This window comes from Monodelphis domestica, chromosome 4 (genome assembly GCF_027887165.1).
Source record: "Monodelphis domestica isolate mMonDom1 chromosome 4, mMonDom1.pri, whole genome shotgun sequence".
NCBI classification, from domain to species: domain Eukaryota; kingdom Metazoa; phylum Chordata; class Mammalia; order Didelphimorphia; family Didelphidae; genus Monodelphis; species Monodelphis domestica.
In genome coordinates, this window is record NC_077230.1 from 121,470,415 (window position 1) to 121,491,017 (window position 20,603).

A 20,603-nucleotide genomic window follows, 5' to 3' on the forward strand; every position below is an offset into this window, starting at 1 on the left:
GTTCTACAGATGTGGAATTTTTAAAATCTGCTACTCCAGTCAGGATGAGGACTAAGGGAAGGCCCGTTCCTTGCGTACCTCAATATCCCTTGACTAAAGAAGCAATTTAGGGAATAAGGCCAATTATAGAATTCCTAATCCAAAATGGGATCATAATACCTTGCTTCTCAGAATTTAATATACACATTCTTCCTATTAAAAAGCCAAAGTTAGATGATAATGACAGACCTGTGTGTCCTTTTAAACAGGATTTAAGGGCCATTAATGATTATGTGATCAAAACTCATCCTATTGTCCCAAGTTCAGCTGCTATAATTTCTTCCATTCCAAGCCAGGCAAAATATTTCACTGTAGTAGACTTATGCTCAGCTTTTTCTCTCAAATCCCATTGAAGAAGAAGATTCCCAACAGATCTCTGCTTTTACTTGGGAAAAGACACAGTGGACTTAGACTTCTTTGCCTCAAGGGTTCTCAGATTCACCTAGCCAATTTTCACAAATTTTAAATAGAGACCTTGAGTATAACATTCAAAGAGAGCAAGCAAATTGGTACATTTTGTGGACAATATCTTCCTTGCGTCCCCAACTGCAAAAGTGTGTCTTAGAGATAGCAAGATTCTTTTGTTGGAATTGTACAAGTGTGGGTATAAGATCTCTAAGGCAAAATTAACAGTGGGTTTTGCCTAGAGTGCAATATCTAGGTTTTGTTTTATGAGAGAGTTCAAAGGAGTGAGTGCAAAAAAGAATGGCTGATATCCAAAAGCTGAATACTCCAAAAACTGTTAGGAAGGTGATTTAGGGGATGGGACCAGATGGATAGGTTTGGGCCAGTTATCAGAAGACAACAAGTTTGGGAAGGCCAGTGCAGGCAGAACCTGACTCACACACAGACCACTCACAATGACATGGGAAAATAGGTTTTAATTAAAATAATAATAATAATGAGGTAGAAGCATATGGGATGACCTAAAGTTAATTTCCTAACTAATACCCTAGGATCTAATATCTCTTCACAAAGATTTATTCAGAGTGATTTCTCCTATGTTAATCCTCTCCTCACTGCCTAAATTCCCCAGTCCCTGTTCTTGGCTAAGCTAAACAAAAACCCTGATTTTAAGGAAAGGGTCTGTTGTAAGCCTGATAGGGTCCAGGGAAGGGCCTATATCCAAACGGACCCAGAACTAGTCTTACATTACAATCGACAGCTTCTATACAGGCAATGAACAAAGAGCAAACGGAACAGAGAAGGATGAAGGAAAATCAAGGAAAAACACAGAAATTCCAGTGAATTGGACACAGGGTTTGGAAGAACTCAAAATACAATTCAAAACACAATTAAGAAAGGCTGAAGACAACTGGGAAAGGAACTCAAAAAGTAAGATAAGTCACCTGGAAACATAAAACAGTGTCTTGAAAGCCAAAATTAATCAGCTGGAAAAATAAGGCAAAGACGACGAAAGATGAGGCAAAGAAAATGAAATATGAGGCAGAGAAAATGAAAGATGACCCCCAAAGAAAATCAGACCAGAAGGAAAAGGATGACCAAAAAGGCAGGGAAGAAATCCAATCTTTAATATCCAGAATACAACTAGAAGCAAGCAACTTCACAAGGCAGCAGGACATTATAAAACAAAACCAAAAGAATGAAAAAATTGAGGAAAATATGAAGCACCTCATTCACAAAACAAAAGATTTATAAAATCGTTCCAGGAGAGACAACTTAAAAATCATTGGTCTACCGGAAGACCACGACAAAAGAAAAAGCCTGGACATATTACAGGAAATTATCCAAGAAAACACTGTCTTGATATTCTAGGACACGAGGGAAAAGTGGAGATTGAAAGAATCCACAGATCACCTCCTGTACTTAATCCCCAACTGACAATATCCAGGAATGTTATAGCCAAATTCAAGAACTATCAGACCAAGGTAAAAATATTACAAGCTGCTAAGAAGTCATTTAGATACCATGGAACCACAGTGAGGATAACACAGGATCTGGCTGCATCTACACTGAAGGACTGAAAGGCATGGAATATGATATTCTGGAAAGCAAGGGAATTAGGTCTATAACCAAGAATCAACTACCCAGAAAAACGGATTATATTCTTATAGGGGAAAGTATGGTCATTTAACAAAATAGAAGAATTCCAAGCATTTGTAAAGAAAAGACCAGACCTGAAAGGAAAATCTGATGCCCAAACACAGAACTCAAGAGAATCGTCAAAATGTAATTAAGAAAGAGGGAAAAAAGAAAAACAAAACAAAAAACAAACAAAAAACTTTCTTTTGAGAGACCCAATAACTTAAAATGATATGTGTCTAGAACTAAAAAAAAGGTTATTACTAAAAGAAATGGGAAAAGAAGAATAGGTGAAGAGGTTGGAGATAGGAAATACTCAACACTTATATCCACTGAAATTGACTCAAAAAGGGAAGAACAATCAAATTCAATAGGGCAGAGAATTGATTTGCACCCTATAGTGAAGTAGATGGATAACAAATGGATTGGTGGAGAGGGAAGCAGTACAAGGGAGGGAGAGGGTCAGGGGGTACTTTAAAAAGACTGTAAAGAAAATAAGTGGGGAATAAGAAGGGAGGGGGGTGGAAGGGGAAGTAAAATAAGGGCGGGAATTAGGGGAACTGATTAAAAATAAAACACTGGTGTAGAAGGAAATAGAGAAAGAGGAAAAGTCAGGACTAGGAGTGGAAATCAAAATGCTGGGAAATACACAGCTGGTAATCATAACTCTGAATGTGAATGTAAGGAACTCACCCATAAAACGCAAAAGAGTAAGAGAGTGGATTAGCAACCAAAACCCTACCATACACTATCTACAAGAAACACACATGAAGAAGGTAGACATGCATAGGATAAAAGTAAGAGGATGGAGCCAAATCCATTGGGCATCAACTGATAAAAAGAAGGCAGGAGTCACAATCATGATATCTTGACAAAGCCAAAGTAAAAACAGATCTAGTTAAAAGATATAGGGAAGGTGATTACCTCCTGATAAAAGGTAGTATATGCAATGAGGAAATATCAATACTTAACATGTAACCACCAAATGGCATAGTATCTATGTATCACTATACTAGTGGGGGACCTGAACCTTCCTCTATCAGAACTAATGTAACATTTAAAAGAGTGGTTGGCATAAACTGTGACTGCGGAAATATGGTTTCAAGACAGTGACCTGAGTTAAAAATCAAAAATAAAGTGGTCGTGATGGGAAAATTCCCAAATATTAAATATACCCAAGTCAGCTGGATTTTATAGAGATTTTAATTAATACAAATTAAGGAATTAATGAAAGGGAGAGAGAGAGAGAGAGAAAGAGGAAATAATGAGAAAAGGGCTAGGCCAGCCTAGGCTTAAGCCTTAAGAGAGAGATCAGTCAGTCTTTTATCAACTCACCAAAAGATCCTTCCAAGCAAAACCCTAGTGTTCAGAGAGACCCTCCAGTATAGCTCAGGAAGCTCCACTTCAGCTTCCAAGGCTGAATTCCCGTTCAGCCTTCAATTCAGCTCCATAGCTGAATTAATAAGTTCAGAGGCCTTCTGACCTCATTTTAAAAAGAATTTTCTCCTATGTCACCTCCCCTAAGTTTTCACAGGACTGACCATTCTTAATTCACACCTGAATAGGCTAAAACTTTTGAGTAATTCACACCTGAGTAGACTAAAACTTCACACCTCTTTTGTTAAGCTTGTCCCTTGCAAGTTTGCAAATTTCCTGACCTTTTAGTGATTAATCTGACCTTCATAGATATTTAAGCACCCTTTTGTATTAGATCTAAAAATAGACCTAGCTTAAGGGCTTTTGCCTCACTATAAGTATGAGTTAAGTACTTTTTTCATTGTTCAGTAAGGAGTTTACAACTTTATCTTCCCCTAAAGTATGCTTAAGTATGGGTGGAGTAATGTTAGAGTTCTCACATTCCTGATCAAGTACCTTCATTGTTTTAAATGGGGAATGGTCTTAACCAAATGTTCTAAGGTAGAGTCTGAGAATTTTTAACATTCACAAGTCTGAGAAATTTTAAGATTCACACTAGATAAATCAAACCAAAAAATAAAAAAGAAAGAGGTAAGAGAAGTGAATGAAATCTTAGAAAAATTAGAGTTAGTAGACATGTGGAGAAAAATAGATAGGGACAAAAAGGAATATACCTTCTTTTCAGCAGCATATGGTACGTTCACAAAAACTGACCATGTATTAGGGCACAAAAACATTACAAAGAAGTGCAAAAGAGGAGAAATAATAAATGCAACCTTCTCAGATCACAATGCAATGAAAATAATAATTAGTAAGGACACATGGAGAAGTAAATAAAAAATTAATTGGAAATTAAACAATATGATTCTCAAAAATCGGTTAAAGAACAAATCGTAGAAACAATAACTTCATTGAAGAAAATGACAATGATGAGACATTCTTTCAAAAAATCTATGGGATGAAGCCAAAGTAGTACTCGGGGAAATTTATATCCTTGAGTTCATATATTAACAAACTAGAGAGGGCAGAGGTCAACAAATTCGGCAAGCAAATTAAAAAATTAGAAAGTGAACAAATTAAAAATCCTCAGATGAAGACTAAATTAGAGATCCTAAAAATCAAAGGAGAACTTAATAAAATTGAAAGTCAAAGAACTATTGATTTAATAAATAAAACAAAATAGGTAAAGTACTGGTCAATCTAACTAAAAAAAGGAAAGAAGAAAACCAAATTGACAGTATCCAAAATGAAAAGGGAGACCTCACCTCTAATAAAGAGGAAATTAAGGCAATCATTAAAAATGATTATGCCCAACTATATGGCAATAAATATGCCAATCTAGGTGATATGGATGAATATTTACAAAAATAGAAATTGCCTAGACTAACAGAGGAAGAAATAGACTACCTACACAACCCCGTATCAGAAAAAGAAATTGAACAAGCCATCAAAGAACTCCCTATGAAAAAATCCCCAGGTCCAGATGGATTCACAAATGAATTCTATCAAACATTCAAAGAACAACTAATCCCAATATTATACAAACTATTTGACAGAATAAGCCAAGAAGTTGTTCTGCCAAATTCCTTTTACAACACAAATATGGTACTGATCCCAAAGCCAGGCAGGACAAAAACAGAGAAAGAAAACTATAGGCCAATCTCCTTGATGAATATAGATGCAAAAAATCTTAAATAGGATACTAGCAAAAAGACTCCAGCAAGTGATCAGAAGAGTCATTCACCATGATCAAGTAGGATTTATACCAGGAATGCAAGAATGGTTCAAAATTAGAAAAACCATCCACATCATTGACCATATTAACAAGGAAATCGACAAAAATCACATGATTATCTCACTATTGAGATAGTGATATATTGAGATATAGATGCAGAAAAACCTTTGACAAAATACAACACTCATTCTTGTTGAAAACACTAGAAAGCATAGGAATAGAAGGGCCTTTCCTAAAAATAATAAACAGTATATATCAAAAAGTATCAGCAAACATCATCTGCCATGGGGATAAACTAGAAGCCTTCCCAATAAGATCTGGAGCGAAACAAGGATGCCCACTATCAACTCTATTATTTAACACTATTTAACATTAGCTATAGCAATTAGAGAAGAAAAAGAAATTGAAGGTATTAAAAAGGCAATGAGGAGGTCAAGCTATCACTTTTTGCAGAAGAAATGATGATGTACTTAAAGAATCCTAGACAATCAACCAAAAAGCTAGTTGAAATTATCAACAACTTTAGCAAAATTACAGGATACAAAATAAACACACATTAGTCATCAGCATTTCTATATAAATCCAACACATCTCAGTAGCAAGAATTATAGAAATTCCATTTTAAAATCACCATGGACAATATAAAATACTTAGGAATCTATCTGCTGAGACAAACACAGGAAATATATGAACACAACTACAAAACACTCTCCACACAATTAAAACTAGATCTAAACAATTGGAAAAATATGGATTGCTCATGGGTAGGACGAGCTAGCATGATTTACTTATTTCATGCCATACCCACTGAACTACCAAAAAACATTTTTCCTGAATTAGAAAAAAATATAACAAAGTTCATTTGGAAGAACAAAAGATCAAAGATATCCAGGGAAATTATGAAAAAAAATGTGAAGGAAGGAGGCCTTGCAGTCCCAGATCTCAAACTATACTATAAAGCAGTGGTCATCAAAACAATTTGGTTAAGAGACAGAAAGGAGGATCAGTGGTATAGACTTGATCTAAGTGACCTCAGCAAGACAGTCTATGATAAGCTCAAAGATCCTAGCTTTTGGGATCAAAATCCACTATTTGATAAAAACTACTGGGGAAAATTGGAAGACAGTATGGGAAAGATTAGGTTTGGATCAACACCTCACACCCTATACCAAGATAAACTCAGAATGGGTGAATGACTTGAACATATAGAAGGAAACTATAAGTAAATTATGTGAACACAGAATAGTATACATGTCAGACCTTTAGGAATGGAAAGATTTCAAGACCAAGCAAGAATTAGAAATAAATCACAAAATGGAAAATCAATAATTTTGATTACATCAAATTAAAAAGGTTTTGTACAAATAAATCCAATGTAACCAAAATTAGAAGGGAAGTAACAAATTGGGAAACAATCTTCATAGCAAAAACCTCTGACAAAAGTCTAATTACTCAAATTTACAAAAAGCAAAATCAATTGTAGAAAAAATCAAGCCATTCTCCAACTGATAAATGGGCAAGGGACATGAATAGGCAATTTTCAGTCCAAGAAATCAAAACTATTAATAAGCACATGGAAAAGTGTTCCAAATCTCTTATAATCAGAGAGATGCAAATCAAAACAACTCTGAGGTATCACCTCACACCTAGCAGATTGGCTAACATCGGCTAGGGTTATTTAAATAGAAAGTAATGAATGCTGGAGGGAATATGGCAAAGTCAGGACATTAATTCATTACTTGTGGAGTTGTGAATTGATCCAACCATTCTTGGAACTATGCCCAAAGGGCACTAAAAGACTGTCTGCCTAAATGTACAAGAATATTCATTGCTGTGCTCTTTATGGTGACAGAAAATTGAAAAATGAGGGGATGCCCTTCAATTGGGGAATGGCTGAACAAACTGTGGTATATATTGGTGATGGAATACTATTGTGCTCAAAGGAATAATAAACTGCAGGAAATCCAAGTGAACTGGAATGACCTCCAGGAATTCATGCAAAGTGAAAGGAGCAGAACCAGGAGAACGTTGTACACAGAAACTAATACACTGTGGTAGAATCGAATGTAATGGACTTCACCATTAGTGGCAACGCAGTGATCCTGAACAACTTGGAGGGATCTACGAGAAAAAACACTATCCACTTTTTTTTTTTAGCCGAAAAATTGTGGGAGGGGGAGCTGAAACACAGAAGAAAAACAAATGCTTGGATACATGAGTCAAGGGGATATGGATGGGAATGTAGACTCTAAATGAACATTCTAATGCAAACACCAACAATATGGAAATAGGTTTTGATCAAGTGAAATTGGGCATTGGCTACAGGAAGGGTAGGGTTAGGGGAGGGAGGGGGAAAATATGATTTTTTGTAAGCAAGAAATGTTATAAATTGACTAAATAAATTAATTTAAATTTAAAAAAATTAACAACAAAACAAAATAAAATGAATTTTTAAAATGAGGAAAAAATGAGAAAACATCACATATCAAAATCCCTGATTTGGAAAAGAGATAAAGAAGATAATATAAGGAACATAACACTATCTGGAAGCCATGATAAAGAAGAAAAGCCTAAAATCTGTATCAGATTGCTTACTGTCTCAGGGATAGGGAAAGGGTGAAAGGGAGTAAGAGAGGGAGAGTGGGAATGAGGGAGAGAATTCAGAATTAAAACATTTTTTAAAAGAATGTTTTAAAAAGAATGGGAAAATATTATTAATCCTAAAAAAGCTAGACATCATATTTAAAGAAATCATAAAACTGTCCTAATACCTTAGAACCAGACAGCAAAATAGAAATTGAAATAATTCATCAATTATCTCCTGAAAGAGATCCCAAAATGAAAACTATCAGAAATATTATAGACAAATTCTGGAGATTTCAGATCAAGAAGAAAATATTATTAGCAGAAATAAAATCATTCAAATGCCACAGACCCATTATAAGGATCACAGAAGTTTTAGCAGTTTACCACAAAAAGTATCAGAGGGGTTGGAATATAGTATTCAGGAAGGCAAAGAAGCTTGGACTACAACCAAAATTAACCTACGCAGTAAAACTGAGTTTAATGTCTCATGGGGGGAAAATGGATATTCAATGAAACAGACTTTTCAAGCATTCCTGTTGAAAATATTGAAGTTGATTAGAAAATTGGACAAGTCTCAGGAGAAACATAAAAAGAGAAATCATACATGTCTTAATATGGTTAGACTGCTGATGCTCCTATATGAGAAGATAATAAAAGTGACTCTTAAGAATCTTATCATTATTAGACTAGTTTAAAGAATTTTACATAAACAAAGGACACCAGTGTAATTTGAATATGTGGGTATGATCTCCAAAAAGAGATGCACTGGGAGAAGGAGGAAAGGAGAGTTAAGAATGAGTAGAAAAATATTGCATAAAAGAAAAGCACAATATTTAAATAACCCTAGTTTAGAAAAAGAAATTGAATAAGCCATAAATGAGCTACCTAAGAAAAAACCCACAAGGACCACATGGATTCACAACTGAATTCTACCAAACATTGAAAGGACAATTAATCCAATACTTTATAAACTGAAAGAAAATAAAAAAGGTGCCCTACCAAAGTCTATGACACAAATATGATCAATTAATACCTAAAACTAGGAGAGCAAAAACAGGGAAAGAAAACTATAGGCCAATTTTCATATCATTGATGCAAAAATTTTAAACACACCACTAGCAAAAAGACTAAAGCAACATATCACAAAGATTATATAGAACTGACCCGATGAGATTAATACCAGAAATGCAAGGATGGTGCAATATTAAGAAAACTATAAGAATAACTGACCATATCAATAACAAAAACAATATATGATTATCTTAGTAGATACAAAAAAAGTTTTTGAGAAGGTATAGCACTCATTTGTACTCAAAACACTAGGAAGCACAGAAATAAATGGAGCTTTTCTTAAAATATTAAGTAGTATCTACTCAAAAGCAACAATACACATTATCTATAATGGTGATAAATCAGAAGTCTTCCCAATAAGATCAGAGTTGTAAAAGCAATAGCAATTAAGGCAAGCAAAAACAAAAACAAAAAAACTGAAGTAAAAAAGAAATAAAACTACTACCCTTTACAGAGGAACTGAATATATATGTAAGAGAAGCCAAGAGAATCAACTAGAAAATTAGTTGAGATAATTACTAACTTTATGTAAATTTGCATGATATAAAGTAGATCCACTCAATTATAAGAATTTCTATGTATTAGCAACAAAATCCATCAGAGAGAGAAAATTTCAGACAGTATAAAATACTGAGGAGTCTACCTTCCAAGACAAATCTAGAAACTACAAGAACATAATTACAAAATTATTATTATTTAAATTATTAAGGGGAACAAGGACTAGTAATAGTGATACCAAAAAAAATGAGTTATAGAAAGATCTCAAATTCAACAGTGATACAAGTAGGGATAGGGAAAGAAGAGTTATGGTTAAAATGATCCTGAATGAAATGGGGATTAAAAGAGGGGGAGGCAGAGAAGAACTGGAAACTAATAGGGTGGCCTTTACTTGGGTGATGGCTGAATAAATTAAAGTGTGTAGATAAAATGGAATTATTATTATGCCAACAGAAAGTACAAAAAAAATTTCAGAGAATCCTAGAAAGCAGGATCTGATGAAGAATAAAGTGAGCACAATTAAGAAAATGAGTTATAAAATAAAAATAAGAATTTAAAGAAAAACAACTTTGACAGCCTTAAGGATTCTGATAATAGCAATAACTGGCCAAGACTCAAGAACCTATGATAAAAGATGTTATCCAAGACAGAGAGGTGATATATTTCTGGACATGTCCAGTATGTAGATTTAGTCTACATTATTGATTATACTTGTTATGACTTTTTTCTATTTTTAATTGTCACAGAGTAATAGTTTAGAGGGCAAGAGCAAAGAGATAGTGATACCAAAAAAAAGTAGCAAAAAATAAAAGGGAGCCCACTGAAACATTTTTCAAAAGAGTTATATAGAAAGCGTAGATGATTGGTACAGTTTTAAAGGTGAATCTGTCATGTCTGTCTATATGTATAAATATATATGTATATTTCAAAAGCAAGCAACATAGATTCCATTTTACATACAATCCTCTTTTTGCATATGAAATTTAAATCTAGAATAAAAAAGAAAAGGAAAGAAAAGAAAGGTTATCGAGACCCAGGTGAACACTAAGGGCAGAAAGTTTTTATAGAATGGCCAATATTTATGGGCATTAATGAAAAATATGTTAACCCCAAATTTATGTTTACAGCATAAAATGAGAATTATTATAATGGATTATAATTTCAACATAGCATAATTTTCCACTCATTGATTATGTCCCATGAATGAAATAGTACAAAGTAACTGTTGGCTGTCTGCTGAGAAAATCTGCTAAACTTGTGATGGTAAAATTTCCTATGTTATTGTGGGGGTTGGGGGGTGTTGATATATGCAAAAAGAAACTGATTAAAATAAAGAAAATTAAAACAAAAACAATTTTTCTCTCTAAGTTTTTATATATGCTCAGTCTTAACATTCAAAACAGATTTGAGTATCCATCTGCCTCTGTAACAAAGATTTTAGTTTGTTCCCTTCATGTTCCATTAATGTTCCATTAAACTGTAATATTCTCAAATAATTTCCTCCCCTCTTAACAGGTAATTTTGCATTCTTCATTCCTGGATTTACTAATAAAATATTTTTGGAGTTAAGAGTACCTCATTCACCCCAAAAAGTAAAATTTTATGTGTCTTGATTTTAGTTCCTACTTACTCCAATGGTTTCCAAGAAAGCCATCCGACAAACCAAAATAACTAAAAGAATTGGAAATGTTTTCTCTTCATTATGACAGATAAATCCAACCACCAGGAATTAAAAGCATTTAAAAAAAAACAGAATGAGAAACAACAACACACTGAGACTATCCATCTGCTGTCACTTATTCTTGTTCCATTATTGGTCCACCTACCTTCTTTTCAGGCAAGCACATCTTTCATGTCCATAACAATAATCATAACAACAACAATCAGCATTTATGTATTGCCTATGAGCACTTGGTATTAACTCATTAGAGCATCATAACAACCCTGGGAAGTTAGGTGCTATTATTATCCCCATTCTATAGTTGAGAAAACTGAGGCAAACCCAGGTTAAGTGATTTCCCCCAAAGTCACAGATAGTGCCAGAAAGTCAAAGTTAAACATGTGTCTTCCTAAGTCAAGGCCCCAGAGATCTATCCACTGAGCCACCTAGCTGTACTTTTACAACATTCTGGAACAAAGGGTTATTAATAATGAAGCCAACTTATAGCTTCCCTGAGCCTTATCACTGCCCTCTGTAATTCTGATTTTTCAAAGATTGGGATTTTCTATCTTCAGAGTACCATGATTTGAATTCAGGTAGATAAGTCTTCCTTATTCCAGACCCAGCACTCTAACACTGTGCCATCTAAGGGTCATTATTGTTATTTTCAATGAATTAATAAATTCATATTCTTAATTTATCAGTTTTATTTCTAGTATGATAATTATTGCTATATATATACATATATATATTACCCACATAAAAAAAAAACTCTTTAAGGTCTTCAATAATTTCCAAGAGTGTAATGGTCTAGTGCAGTGATGGCAAACCTTTTAGAGGGATGGGTGATGTGAGAAATGTCCTCAGGCCTGTGTGGAAAGCTCTGGTTTTCTAGTAACAAACTCTGGCGAACTCTCTGCTGGGGTGACAGCATGTGTGCCCACAGAGAGAGCTCTGAGGGCCCCCTATGGCACACATGCCACAAGTTCACCACCACAGGCCTAGTGGATTGAGAGGTAGCTTTAGAATTAAGAAGACAATACAAGTTCTGCTTCTAACAGACTGGCTATGACAACTCTCTATGATCATAAGTTATAAAGAAGGTCATCCCTGGCAAAGGGAACTTTCATTCATTTGTGAGCTCCCTACTTCCCTCTATTAATGAAATCTTAGGGCTGATCTATAAACACACACACACTCACAGTCACACATTCACATGCACACTTTTTCACTCTCCATTCTTCAAGTTCCAACTAAAAGATTATCTTCAACAGAAAGCTATTCCCAAATCCTCTTATTCCAGTGCCTTCCTGCTTTTAATTATTATTTCCTAATTGTTATATATAGATTATGTATATTTATTTGCTTGTCTTTCTCCTGAGATTGTGAGTTCCTTTAGGGCTGGGTCTTTTTCTTCTTTTAAAGACCCACCATTTAGCACAATGCCTAGCATAATAAGACACTTAATAAATGCTTACTGGCATACACACATATAAATATGCATATGTACATGAGTATGTATGTATATATACATGTAATACATCTATGCATTAAGGATACTATGATTATTGATATTTTTTTAGTTGTAAACAATTAGAGCAGTTAGAAAGTTTGGTGATGATGATGATGATGATGATGACTGATAAAACAAATTTCAACATTGTTATTAATACCAAATATAAAGAATTGTCTTAATGGTTAAAAATGAAAAGAATATCAATTGCCATAATTTCTTCAAAGCATTACTTTTTAACAGGATCTCATGTCAAATAGAAGTAGTCACAAATATTTTTTAAAAATAAAATTATGCCCTCCCATTTGAATTACAAAAGTATATTTGACATTTCAATTATTCCCATAACTAAGAAACAAATTTGCTTTTAAAATATCAACAGAGGATTATATCACTTATTTAAAAAACCTAAAATATTATCTTATTAGACACATTGCAATATTTGCAAATTGCTTTTTTTTAGTGGTACACTTTAAAGAAAGAAGGTTCAAGATTAATCCTTTTTGTGAAAGCATAACTAACAAAAAAAGTCTAGAAAGGAACATCAGGTGAATCATGACCTATAAAAATAAAGTATTTAAACTAACATTTATTTTCCAGGCAGGATTAACAAATCAAGTAGCATTTGCCTGCACATTTTTGACTATCTGTATGGCAAAGATAATAGCTTAAAAAACAATGATTCTAAAAATCACACTAAACAGATGAAATCAGATTTATGACAGGTATCACAATTCAATTTACTTCAACCATCAAGATCTTTAATTGTACTAATAGGGGCACTCCACTATTAAGAGGGGGTAAAACCTAAGTGAATTAAAAAACAACAAAATTAGAAAGAAAAGTGGTAAATGGTCTTTGTTTATAAAATCCTGAAAATACAATCTTGGAATTTTTATATATAATATATTATAACTTATAATACAGAATTTATTTATTTATATATATTTTTTTTATTTTTTATTTATATTTATATATTTTAATATATATTATAACTTATAATACAGAATCTATAATACATATATTATAGAGGAGAGCATTAAAAGAAGTGATTAAGATATAAACAAGATATGTAATCAATATATAAAATACATAAATTAGTACAGGTATAATATAAGGATAAGTGATAAGGGACAGAGAAAAATTCATAGATTGTCTTTAAGAGGAAAGGAAGAAAATTTGGATATAAGTCCTGGGAAAGATTCTGGAAGGAAAGGAAGATCTTGGGAGTTGATCATTTTCAACTGTCACTCTGGATCTGGTTTTCCATTAAGCTGAAAGGAGGAATCTTTGCTCTGGCATCCCCTGGGAAAACTATCTTGCAGAAAGATTTAGGGATTCCTGGGTTATCACCTGGGACTCTGGATTACCTAGGAAGCCAACCCCAGGCTTGAGAGGGGATCCAGGCTACTAGTGAGTCCTGTCTCCTCTTAGCCTTCTTAAAGACAATATGGGTAGTTAGATTAGCAGATAGTCAAATAGCATTTGGGGTTTTAGAGCAGGGAGTGGATAGGCAGGGCCCACAGACACAAGGAAGAGTACCTCTTGCGAGGTGTGTAGAAGTTGGGTTGAGTCTAGATCTGTATTTTTAGGACCCTACCTACCCTTTTCCTTTATTCCAATTGTTACAATAAACTTGGTTTTCAAAGCCCAAGGGTTTGTGCTTTACTGGTCCTGGGAAGGTCCCTAGGTGGGTGTTTCTCATCTCCCATTCATCCAGGCCTTTCCCAAACAATCTACCTCCATTTGGTAGGTATCATATCTTTCAATACTATATCTGATATATGTACTAATAAAGGTGATAAATAACATTATGTAGTATTAAATATCCTATAATAGTATAGATTATGAAAACCTAAAGAAAGCATTAACAAAGGGATCAACAGATATATAACATATATATATATATAAAATATATATATAACAAAGGGATCAACAAAGCATATAAAAATAATATATGTAATAATTATTACATAATGTATAATATATAGTATTTACATGGTATTTTACATAGTATATATTACATATATTCCTTATCATCTATTGAGCACCCTCTTTCTCCTTGAAACTCTCTTCCCTTTAGGTTTTTATAACACTGCTTTACTTGTTTTTACTCCTACCTATCTAAAACTCTCCTTAGACTCTGTAACTATATCTTCATCCACTTCACTCTCATTAACCATGTCCTAGGCCCTCTTCTTTTCTCCTTCTGTACTATTTCCCTTGGTGATCTCATCAGATCTAATGGATTTAATTATCATCATTGCAAAGGATGCTCTGATCTCCATCTAATCCCTAAACTTTCTCCAGTCTCACATTTCTAGTTAACTACTCAACATTCAAATTGGATGTGACTCAAGACTTTGTAAACTTACTATATCCAAAAGAGAACTCGTCTTTCCCTCCTAAACCTCTAATCTTCCTAATTTCTCTATTATGTCAAGGGCACTACTATCCCAGTCACCCAAGCTGGCAGTCTTGGTGTCATTTATGACTCCTCACTGTCTCTCTCAATCCCCTACTCCCCCTTAGCCAAACTGTTGCCAAGTCCTGTTGATTCTACCTTGGTAACATTTTTCTACACACATGGCTACTACTATCCTAGGCCCTCATCACCTCATGCCTACTTGCAATCAGCTTTTGGCTAGCCTCTGCCTCAAGTCTTTCCTAATTCTAATCCATCAATCTTCCTAAAGTACAGGTCTGACCCTGTGGTTCCATATCACCTTCAGGGTCAAATATAAAATCTCCTAGATTTTAAAGCCTTCCATAGCCTAATCCCTTTCTATATTTCAAATTTTTCTCATAACTTAGTTCTGTCTGGATATGCTTATGATCTAATGATATTAGCATCTTCCTTGCTTATTTTTTTCCCCCAAGACACTCCAACTCCTGACTCTAGATATTATCAATGGCTATTTTCCATACCTGGACCTCTCACCCTCCTCCTTTCTACCACCCAATTTCCCTGGCTTCCTCCAAAGCCTTAACTAAAACCCTAACTTCTGCAAGAAGCTTTCTGGTCCCTCTTAAACACTAGTACCTTCCTCCTGACATTACTTCCAATTTAGCCTTTACATGTGTTGTGTGTACATAATTGTTTTGTTGGTTTGTTTGTTTGTTTTTTAACTTTTAAGCCTAAGAGAGCCTGAATATGGCAATAAGAATTTAAGTTCTTTGAGGGCATGGACTACTGTTTTGTATTTGCATCTTCAGCTCATAACATAGCACTTGGCATACTGTGTGCTCTTAATGAATGCTTTTTTCATTCATTTGCCATAATTTGTTTAGATACCACCCCCCATCAATAGATACCTATTTTGTTTCAAGTTGTTTTCTACTATAAAAAGTAATGCTTTAAATATTTTGACATAGGGTCTTCCTGACACTGACCTCTTTGCCTCCCATACTTCTGAGCTGAGAACCTTGTCTGTAACTCTACTAGAAAAATGAGGTTACATCAATTGGGGGAATGGCAAAAAAAAAATATAATACATAAATGTAATGGACTATTACTGTGCTGTACGAAGTGATATATCTGATGAATAAAAAGAAGCACAGAAAAATGTATATGAACTGCTGTGACACAAGCAAAGTCTAGAAAACAACATTCAATTACTACAACATAAAAAGAATCACCACAAAGCAAACAAAAATAAATGTATACTTGATAATATCCCCCCCACTCCTCTCCAACAGACTGAAACTTCAATCATCACCCCATTCCCAACCCTATCTCATCTTTAACTTCTATCTATCTTCTTTCCTTACTAGTTTCAAAGTTTTCCTCAACCTCAAAAAAACCCTTCACTAAACCCTGCTAATCCTTAAGGTACTGTCCCTATCTCCCGCCTTTCTTTCTCAGCCAAATTTCCTTGAAAAAAAATTTTATATTAGGTGCATCCATTTCCTATCCCTCTGCAATTTGGCTTCTGATCTCATCATTCAAATGAAGTTACCAAAGACATAATCACATATCTGATGGTCTTTTATCATCTCTAACATTCTTGACTGATTTACTCTAAATTTGACACAACTGACCACTCTCTCCCCCTTGAGCTATGATGATACTACCCTCTCCTTGTTTATCCAATCACTCTTTCTACATCTCTTTTACTGAATCATCATCCATATTACAGCTTGCAATTGCAGGTGTTGGTCCCCTCCCCAAAGGTTCAATTCTAAGCTCTCTTTTTGTCTCACTCTACACTCTCTCAGTAACCTCATTAAGTCCTATGCATTTAAATATTCTTGCCTCGAAGATGACTCAAAAATCAATATACTCAAAAACATATACATGGAGAAATTTAATGCATGTTGGACATTTCAAACTGGATATCTTAATATCTCAAACTCAGTATGGCCAAAACCTTTCCTCTTCCCAATTTCTCTCAAAAGTACCACATGTAAGGGGCAGCTAGGTAGTACAGTGTACAGAGGGCTAGGCCTGCAGTCTGGAGTACCTGGATTCAAACATGGCCAGACACTTATTGGTTGTGTGACCTTGGGGAAGTCACTTAACTCCAATAGCCCACTCCTTATTATTCTTCTTAGAACTGATACTGAGACAAAAGATAAGGTTAAAAAAAAAAAAGTACTACATATCTAATCAGTCTCCCTCTTCCCATGGACTCAAGTGTCCGATTTCATCTGTCTACTTAGGTTCTGTGCCTGTGTTTTCTCCTTTTTCTAAGTAGACACTGACTTAACACAAAACCATTTGGAAAGGTTTATACCACCAAATATAAGAATTTTAAAAGGTAGGAAGAACTTAGTCAATGTTCTTTTTCCTTTTAAAAGAAAAATCCTACAACCCAGAAAATAGCATTCTTTAATTCACTATATGATCATAGGTAAGTCACTTCCCAAGACTAAGTTATAGATGAGTTATAAACTAATTTATAACAGGGAATGCAAGTTCCAAGCTGCTAGTTCCTTACACCTACCAAATCAAATCACAGGTCAAGCCCAATCTATATCAAGACTACAGAGCTAACAAGTCAGGGTGGGGTAGAAAGGGGATGGTAGTGGGGTGTGGGGAACTAGTCATGTTAAAAAGTAGAGGATAGCTAAATAAGTAACAATGGATAATACTGTATTGATATATTCTATTAGCACTTATCTATCTAAAAGCATATAAATTATCATAAAGACATTTACCATACATTTTTTTTCTTCTCATTGGGATTAAAGTCTTGATCTGACTTGTTTCAACAAGAAATTGCTATAATGTACATACAGTTCAAATATAATAATGTAAATTAAATGGAAGAGTCAATGACCTCTCTCTCCATTCCTTTTTTTAATCTAAAAACTGAGGAAATTAGACCAAATCATTTCTAAATTCTTTCCAAGATTTAAAATGTCTAATGACCATATTTTTCTAACCTGAATTTAGGAAGCAGAAATGAATAGTCTAATGTGTCCTGGAGATTAAAATACTTTTCAAGCAAATAAACATTAACATCCTGAGGGCTGAGTCCAATATCCCAAACATAATTAGAAAATATTTATACTAGTTATGGAACACAGATGATCAAATTAAACCTGAAGCAAATTTATTCAATTGATGGGAAAATTGAGAAAAATCATATTATGAGCCCAGAAAGTTTAGAGGTTCATCTAGTCTGACCTCATAAAAATGAAGAAACAAAAGTAAAAGAGGCACATAAAAATTAAGAGTGAATAAATACAACTCTTACAAAAACCACCTTAAAGAAACATGGCATTCTTCTAAAGGCTAAATACTCATAATTTATACCCTCAAATTATTGGGAACAATGCAAGAAAAAAAATTTTAAATGGGAAGGTACATAAATAGCTTTACATATAAAAATGCATAACTAACAATTGTTTCATGGAATTAAGTAACGTTTCCCTTATGTCTTTGAAAAATCTGTATTTTAATTAGAGATTAAAGTTTATTAATATATATTATGGGTGGCATATGCCTTCCTCCTTGCCTTTTTGCTATCCCTCTAGGCTGCAAGAAGTCTTTCCCAATTCTTCTTAATCTTGCACTTTTTCCCCCTAAGATTACCCTTGAGTTAGCCTCTAAACCTCTTATTCCTACATAGTTTTTTGCATATTCTTGCCCTCATTACACTATGAGCTTCTTGAGAGCTGGGGTTTGTTTTTTACCTTTCGTTGTATCCCTAGTGTTCAATATAGTACTTTGCACAGAGTAAGTGCACAATAAATGTTTGCTGACTGACTGAATCTTCTTCACAACAGTACAGTTTTCAGAAATGCCAAAAGGGCCACATTATAAAGAACCGCACAGCCATCAATTTAAGTTTAGTTTTTACCTTTTTTCTCTCAGTGAGACCTATAAACTTCTAAAATATTTACAACACAAAATAAGACAGTAGATTAGCAACTCTAAGAAGACAACATAAAACAAGTTTCTGGTGACAAAAATGATTTCGTAAATCCTAAAATACTATATAATATGAATTATTTTCTCTATTCTAAGAAACTAAAAGCTAATTTTACCAAATTAAAAAAATTTAATACTAATTCTGTCACATTTTATTACTAGGCACTAGAACATTTCATCACATTATACTGCATTTTTTCCTTTTTAAAGTCCTATTGGCCATTCTTTTTGAGTATTATATAATGACTTTAAGTTGTACAAATTCCTGTTGCGATTACAGCCTGGGTTCTGGTTTTCCCACCCAAATGACTTAATCATAATGATCCCCAATCTGTGATTCTTTGCTTTAGAATAGATCCTTACTTGAGGGCTGGGTAGAGCAAATTCCAGGCACTAATAAATGTAATAGACCTCCAAGAAAAGATTCAGTGAGAAACTTTTCAACATAGTGTAAAAAAAGTGGGGCAGCTAGGTAGTTCAGTGGATTGAGAGATGTGAGGTACTAGATTCAAATCTGGCCTCAGACACTTCATAGCTATGTGACTCTGGGCAAGTTACTTAACCCCCACTGCCTAGCCCTTATCACCCTTCTGCCTTAGAACCAGTATTAATTCTAAGACAGAAGGTAAAGGTTATTAAAAAAAAAAACAAAACTTTTTTTAACATAGTGTAAAAGTGTTTTCAAAATTTAAGTGACAGTTTTAGTAAACAGTATTCTGGAATTTACAAATCAAAGTTATTATTTATAAGACTAGCTGATATAAAAAAATCTGTATTTTATAAAGTACTTTTCTGGTTTACAAAAGTTATTTTCTACTAAAAAATCAAAAAAGCTATTTCATTTGGATCCTATTTAGAATTTGTGATTATGTCCCATTAGTGAACTTGGGATATGGTGAGGTATGTACATACTGGGTACTCAAAAAATTTTCAGTTAATGAAGAAATAATTCACATAAGGACAAGGCTTTTTTGCTTAATGTCTATCATTAAATATGTTAATAAAATAGTAATAAGCATATAGAATATTTTTGAGAATTGTGTTCATGAATCTTCAATTCATATTAGAAGAATTATTTATATATAACTGAGAGATTAATTCTAAATCATTGCTAAACTATTCTTTAAATAGAGTTTTCTCCAATGCACAACATATTTATTTAGACTGGTTTGAATTACTGTACTCACTTGAACATAAAACTATTTAAATATATTATTTCATCACTGTGGTTGTTCCTACCAATGATGTCACGGTAAACCCATACAAGCCTGCCTATTCTGTAGGAATCTTCTCATTCAGTTCTTCACACAAGTTCACAAGAGGCATCTCACCTTCTTTGCTTCTTTTTATTTTGAGAATACCAATGAGTAACATGGGTTTTCCAAGACTTTTCTTTTTTCTATCAACATTTAACCAGTCCATCTTTTGTAATTGTACATTTCTTTTAATCTATTATTTTGTTACTTCTTTGTAAATCATTATTTTTATGTGTTGGAGCTTACTTGGGTATTTCTCTACTGATCTTGATGAATCAGTCTATGAATTAGATTAGCTTTTGTAAATGATGCTCCTATTAAGGATTGAAGATATTTATTTTTAATTCTTTAAGTGCTATAATATTACATGACTACAGCAACACAGCACCACCAGTAGCAGGTGGGTA

The 20,603-nt window shown here is 33.8% G+C and overlaps 1 protein-coding gene and 1 long non-coding RNA gene across 5 annotated transcripts in view; one reads left to right on the top strand and one right to left on the bottom strand.

Annotated features, from left to right (window-relative positions):
• PTPN4 (protein tyrosine phosphatase non-receptor type 4) overlaps nucleotides 1-20,603 on the bottom strand; it is a 259,634-nt gene that overhangs the window by 179,713 nt on the left and 59,318 nt on the right. The window lies entirely within an intron of this gene.
• Nucleotides 1-20,603, top strand: part of LOC103099397 (uncharacterized) — a 189,450-nt gene that overhangs the window by 118,035 nt on the left and 50,812 nt on the right. The gene's annotated exons all lie outside the window — the stretch shown is intronic.